We start from the raw sequence: 6,990 nt of genomic DNA on the forward strand, positions 1-6,990 counted from the left end.
AGAAGCTCTTGATTTTGAAGGTGTTTTAAGACCAGATCCTCTTGAAGGTTCCCTTGATTCAAGAATTGGTTAGGGAATCCTTGAGGAGTAGCAGTTTATCCATTCCCCCAGCTAGAGTTATGTATTCAAGGTGGGTCCACTAAAAGATCTTTGGTAGTTGCTCACGGTATTTGATTGCTCATTCAGAATTTCTTGAAAAGTACGTATTGTTAGATAATTTTCAGTTGTATATATGTTACAAGCACAAATACCGCAAATAACTTCCTTAGCCTTATCCTTCTTAAGTTCCATGACCTCGAGTAGTTTCCTTGTGAGACTAGCCACTTTAGCATTTATATCATCTTCCTCCTTTAAAATATACATTCCTCCCCTTTCCTTTGATTGAGTAGGCTTAGAAATTGTGGGTTTTGGGGAGATGTTTCATAATTGTGTGTTTTCAGCAAGTCTATCTAGATAGTCTCATACACATCATTGACATCTTTGTTCATGAATTCTCCATTGTACATCGTCTCGACCAATTGGGGCATGGAATATGTCAATGCATCGTAGAAGAAATTTGTGATGTGCCACGTTTTAAAACTGTGTTGTGGGCATGAACTAACAAGTTCCTTAAACCGCTTCCAACATTGAAAGAATGTTTTATCTTCCTTTTGTGCGAACTTCATGATTGACTTTCTGAGGGTGTTCGTTTTATGGTATGGGAAAATTTTCTTAATGAACTCCCTTGTCATGTCGTTCGATCTACCAATCGATCATGGACGTAATGAGTGTAACCATGTCTTGGCCTTTTCTTTTAAGGAGAAGGGAAAGAGTTTCGGTCTGTTCATGTCCTCAGACATATTAGGAAAGTATAAAGTGGCCATTATCTCATCAAACTCTCTCAAGTGTAGATATGGATTTTCAGATTCAAGTCCATGGAATTTTGGAAGGAGTTGGATCACTCCCAGCTTGATATCATATGTCTCATATTTTTTGGAAAAACCATGTATGAGGGCGTGCTCACCCCCGCCAGTTGTAAATAGTCTCGCAAAGTACGAGGCGGGGTGCTTGATGCATCACATTCTCATCCTAGACTTCCTCAGCCCTAGGTTAAAGTTGTTGATTTACCAATTGATTTACAACCATCACTTCAATTAACTCTGAGGATCCCGAGTGGTGTCTAATCTTGTGATGGATAGATGACTCCTCAACCAATCCTCTTTCACTTAAAAGACGTCGAGTGTTATCACGGACCCACTTGGGCATGAAACACTCTTAGCCCTCAATTCAGATTCTAACCTAAACCTAAAAGAGAGAAAGGAAATAAAAATCTTAGAAATAGAAAGAGAGAATTAGAAAGAAATTACCAAATTAGAAGTTTCTATGTTATGATCCTGCAAAAGAAAAAAGAAAGTAAATTAGTTTCTAAAAATAGAAATAGAAGGTTGAGTTAGTTTCTAAAAACAAATTAGGAAAGTTTCTAAAAATGAAAAAGGAAAGTTTCTAAAAACAAATTAGAAATAACCATAATCTTATCTTATCTAATCTTATCTAATCTTATCTTATCTAATCTTATCTTATCTAATCTAATCTTATCTAATCTTATCCTATCCTATCTTATCTTATCTGATCTTATCTAATCTAATCTTATCTTATTTGATCTTATCTTATCTTATCCTATCTAATCTTATCTTATCTTATCCTATCTTATCTTATCTTATCTTATCTTACCTTACCTTATCCTATCCTATCTTATAATATCTTATCCTATCCTATCCTATCTTATCTTAGAATTAGGAAATAAATTAGTTTTTAAAAACAGAAAACAAACCCTAAAAATAGAAAATAGAAAAACCCTTATCTTAACCTAATTCTAAAACTAGTTAATCTAAAAAAAAATGCAACCGTTAATCCCCGGCAATAGTGCCAAAAACTTGTTCACAACCCCAAGTGTAGGGCTGCGATTTAGTAATAATCTAGGTAAGACCAAGGTCGAATCCATAGGGACTAATCTTGTGTGTTTTCTGAAAGCAACTAGAACTAGAAGAAGATGAAAACCTAAGTCTGAGAGTATAGAGAGTAATTGTGAGAGATTTAATGAAAAACTTAAGAAATTCAAAGGTGGGAAACTAGGGTTTCCAAGGATCCACTTGTAGAGATCAGGGAGATCTATGCTTGATTCAATGACGCAACTGGAATCAGAGTCCCATCTTATCTAATTGAAAGATATCTTAGTAAAACCAAATCTGAACTTCCTTTGACCTAATTCTCAATGGATGAGAGATGTGAGAACTGAAAGTGATTCCATCACAAAACCATGCCCATGAGACAAGGCAAACAATAGGATTTACCAATCCCACAACCAATCATAAGAGAATCATGAAGATTAGAAGGATTCCATCACCCAACCATGCCCATGGGATGATGGTGAACAACGAGATTTTCAAATTTCACAATCTCAATACATGAAAAGAACATACTCAAAGCTATCGCAAATCAATTGTAATTTAAGTCACAACAAACCATTAAAAACTGAAAGTAATTCTTATAATCAAACTAGAATCAAAGATAGTTCAACTTAAACATGAATCAAAGTAATATACAACATCCCATCACGCTACAAGCTTCACCTCTTAGCCCTAGCTAAGAGGTTTAGCCAACCATAGACATGATTGAACTAGAATCTCTTAAGAAAAGCATAAAAAGAACTAAGGAAATGGAAGAAAAACTCTTGGCGACGGCTTCTCCACGCTTTTGCTCTACTCCCACAAACCCTAGAAGATGCCTAGGAACATCCTAGGGAGTCCTATTTATAATTATGGAACTCCATCTTTCGCATCTAGTTGGAAAACTCTAAAAATTGCTTCAAATTTACGCAGTTTTTCAAAATAGGCTTCACTCTACGCAATTGAATAGAATGACCAAGCGTTTCAGAATATGCTGCTTCAAGACACTTTTAGGAATATGTTTGTTTTCAGGACAATTTCAGGATTCCTTTTCTTCACTTTAAGTCTTCAATGCTCTTCATTCCTCACTTGGTTTTCTTGGATATTTGGCATGCGAATTCTTCATTCTTGGTCTCATAAGATTTATCCTTGGCTTTGATGATTTTTGAGCGTTAAATTCATGATTTTAGCATCTTTTTCAATCCAAGCTCTTAAATTTACCATGTAACACAAAGATAATTGAAATAGAACATTAAGCATTATCATCTTCATAAAACCAAGTAATAAATGGGGGATAATATGCAATATTTGACCCTCAACAAAAAGTTAATGCATGATATCGAACTTACCAACCGTTGAGGGTTAAATATTGCATATTATCCCCCATTTATATCTTAGTTTTGTGAACATAATACTGCTTAATGTCTTATTTTACTCATGTTTGTGTTGCGAGGTGAATTTAAGAACTTGGATTGGAAAAGATGCTAAAAGCATGGATTTGACGCTCAAATATCACAAAGGCAAAGAATGGATCTTAAGAGACAAAGATTGAAGATTTCAAGGTCCCAAGATTAAAGAAAACCAAGTGAAGAAGGAAAGAAGTCAAAGGAATAAGTGCAGAATTCACATTAATTGTGCTATAAATCACTGTTCGATGACATCGAAGCTACCATTTGATGACATCGAACACAATTTGATGACATCGAATTTATGAATGAAAATCGAGTTGGTCGCTGGACATATTGAAGGCATTTTTCGTTAACACGATGGCCTGTGCGATGACTCGAAGCTTTGCTTGATGGCAACAAAGCCATGTTCGATGACATCAAATTTTATGTGGATTTTCAGCAAAACTCGCTGGAAATATTGGGAACAATATTCGATTACTCAAAGTCATCCTCGATGATATCAAAGACATGTTCGATGACATCGAAGGCCTCCTCGATGACATTAAATTTATTGAAGAAATTGAATTAACTCTTTGGACTGTTTTGGACACATTATCAATTCCTTGAACACCTTGTCGATGACATCGAAGACACCTTCGATGACATCGAAGATTATGTAGTCTAGATGAAGTTACGCAGCGTGGAAAAGCATGGGTTTAATCACCTTCGATGACATCGAAGGTAGTTCGATGTCATCGAACGAATTGCGCGAAATTACACAGAGTTACACAGTGCATAAATTTGAGGCAGTTTTCGGAATTGGAAGGTTGGTTTGAAGCATGGAACACCTCGACTATAAATAGGAGACCCCAGGGTATCCCTAGGGATCAAGCTAGGATTTGGAGGAGCGAAGCACAAGGGTGGAGATCCATCACCAAGTGTTTTTCTTCCTTTCTTCCTTAATTTTTCGTGCTTTCTTCTAGGGTTTTAGATTCAATCATGTCTTTGGTTGGCTAAACCTCTTAATTAGGGCTAAGAGGTGAAGCTTGTAGTGTGATAAGATATTTCTATTGCTTTAATTCATGTTTATGTTGATTGTGGGAATCGGCATATCTTGTTGTTTGCCATTGTCTCTAGGGCATGGCTAAGTGATGGAATCACTTCCAATCCTCATGACTCTCATCCATTGAGAATTAGGTCAATGAAAGTTTAGGTTTGGTTTTATTGATATAACTTCCAACTAAATAAGATAGGAATCCAATTCTAGTTATGTCTTTAAATCAAGCATAGTATCTCCCTGATTACTACAAGTGGATCCTTGGAAACCCTGGTTCCTACCATTGAATTCTTAAGTTTCTAATTAAATACTAAACAATTACTCCCTTTAATTTCATATTTAGATTTACATCTTCTTCTAATTTTGATTCTAGTTACTTTCAGAATACACACGAGATTGGTCCTTGTGGATTCGACCTCGGTCTCACCAAGATTATTTCTGCATCGTGACCCTACACTTGGGGATGTGAACAAGTTTTTGGTGCCATTGCCGAGGATTAATGGTTGCATTTTTCTGAGATTAACTAGTTTTGGAATTAGGATAAGATTAGGGTTTTCTTACTTTCTATTTCTATATTAGGGTTTTTCTGAATTATTTTTAGAAACTTATTTTTTATTTTCTATTTTTAGAAACTAACTTTCAATTTTTGGAACTTTCAATTATTTTCGTAGAAATTAACATGCTTTCTATTTCTAGGTTAGAAACTTTCCTTTTTTTTTTTATTATTATTTAGAAACTAGGTTTTTTTTTTTTTTTTAGAAACTAATTTGTTTTCCTTTTCCTTTTGCAGGATCCCAATATAGAAACTTCTAATTTGGTAACTTCTTTATAATTCTCTCTTTTTATTTTTATTTCCCTTTTTATTTTTTAGGCTTATGTTAGATTTTGAAATTGAGGGATGAGAGTGTTTCATGCCCAAGTGGGTCCGTGATAGCACTCGACGTCTCTTGAGTGAAGAAGAATTGGTTGAAGGGTTATCTATCCATCACATGATTAAACACCACTCAAGATCCATAGAGTTAACTGAAGTTATGGCTGCAAATTAACTAGCCAATCAACCTTTAAATCCACCTCAACCTAGGGTTGAGGAAATTCAGGATGAAAACGAGGTGCATCAAGCACCCCTGCCTCGTACTTTGTGAGACTATTTATAACTGGCGGGGGTGAGCACACCGTCTTGTATGGTTTTTCCAGAAAACACGAGAAACATGGATATCAAGCCAGGGGTGATCCAACTCCTTCTAAAGTTCCATGGACTTGAATTTGAAAGTCCATATTTACACATGAAAGATTTTGATGAGATTATAGTCACTTTGTACTTTCCTAATGTGTCTGAGGACACGGTCAGGCTGAAACTCTTTCCTTTCTCCTGAAAAGAAAAGGCCAAGACATGGTTGCATTCACTACGTCCACGATCCATTGGTAGATGGAACGACATTACAAGGGAGTTCATATAGAAATTCTTTCCATATCATAAAACGAGCACCCTAAGAAAGTCGACCATGAACTTTGCCCAAAAGGAAGATGAAACATTCTTCTAATGTTGGGAGCGGTTCAAGGATCTTGTCAGTTCATGTCCACAACACGGTTTTGAAACGTGGCATATAACAAGTTTCTTCTATGATGGACTGACATCTTCCATTCGCCAAATGGTCGAGACAATGTGCAATGGGGAGTTCATGAGCAAAGATGTCAATGATGTGTGGGATTACTTTAACAAGCTTGCTGAAAACACACAATCATGGGACATCTCCCCTAGACCAATACCACTTCTAAGCCAATTCAAATGAAGGAGAGGGGTGGAATGTATGCTCTGAGAGAAGAAGATGATATAAGTACTAAAGTGGCCAGCCTCACAAGAAAACTCAAGGCCATTGAATTTAAAAAGGACAAGGCTAAGGAAACTGTTTACGGTATTTATGCTTACAACATTCATAGGATTGAAAATTGCCCAATAATACCTGCCTTTCAAGAAATATTGAATGAGTAGTCAAATGTCGTAAACAACTACCAGAGGCCTTTCAAGGGAACCACCTCCAACACATACAATTCTAGCTGGAAAAACCATCCAAACTTCAGTTGGAGAAAGGGGTAAACTGCTACTCCTCAGGGGATCCTTCACTAGTTTTTAAATAAAAAGAAACCTCAGGAGGATCCAGTTTTGAAATACATTCAAAATCAAGAGCTTTTTTAATCAAGGCACGATGTAAGCCTTTCAAGATCTTACTAAGGTTGTACAACGAATTGAGTCACACTTGACGGTTGGAGAGAAAGGGGTACCTCTAGCCCAACCTCTCCCCAATCCTAAGCCACAATATGAAATTAGTGACCCAAGCTCGTCAACTTAAATGGAGCAAGCCAAGTCTATCACCACTCTTAGGAGTGGGAAAACCATTAACAAAACCATTCCAGTTAGGGCTGAAAAGCCTAAGGACCCGAAAGAGGACAACAATGATAGATCTAGCACTGCTCCATAAGATTTAGAACTGAAACCTCAAGGTAAGCCAGTTGCTCCTTTCCCCCAACGGTTGGTTGCACCAAAACCTTTGTCAAACTCTCAGGATATTCTAGAGGTGCTTAAGCAAGTAAAGGTCAACATCCCTCTAATGGATGTCGTTAA

The 6,990-nt window shown here is 36.5% G+C and overlaps 1 non-coding gene and 1 pseudogene across 1 annotated transcript; one reads left to right on the top strand and one right to left on the bottom strand.

Moving 5' to 3' along the window:
• Positions 1-576: 576 nt before the first annotated feature.
• LOC131217934 (small nucleolar RNA R71) lies at positions 577-683 on the top strand. The gene has a single exon (XR_009157517.1). It is a non-coding gene; the product is annotated as a small nucleolar RNA R71 (small nucleolar RNA).
• A 5,179-nt stretch (positions 684-5,862) lies between these two features.
• Positions 5,863-5,961, bottom strand: LOC131217936 (small nucleolar RNA R71; annotated as a pseudogene).
• Positions 5,962-6,990: the final 1,029 nt, after the last annotated feature.

This window comes from Magnolia sinica, chromosome 10 (assembly GCF_029962835.1).
Source record: "Magnolia sinica isolate HGM2019 chromosome 10, MsV1, whole genome shotgun sequence".
Taxonomy (NCBI): domain Eukaryota; kingdom Viridiplantae; phylum Streptophyta; class Magnoliopsida; order Magnoliales; family Magnoliaceae; genus Magnolia; species Magnolia sinica.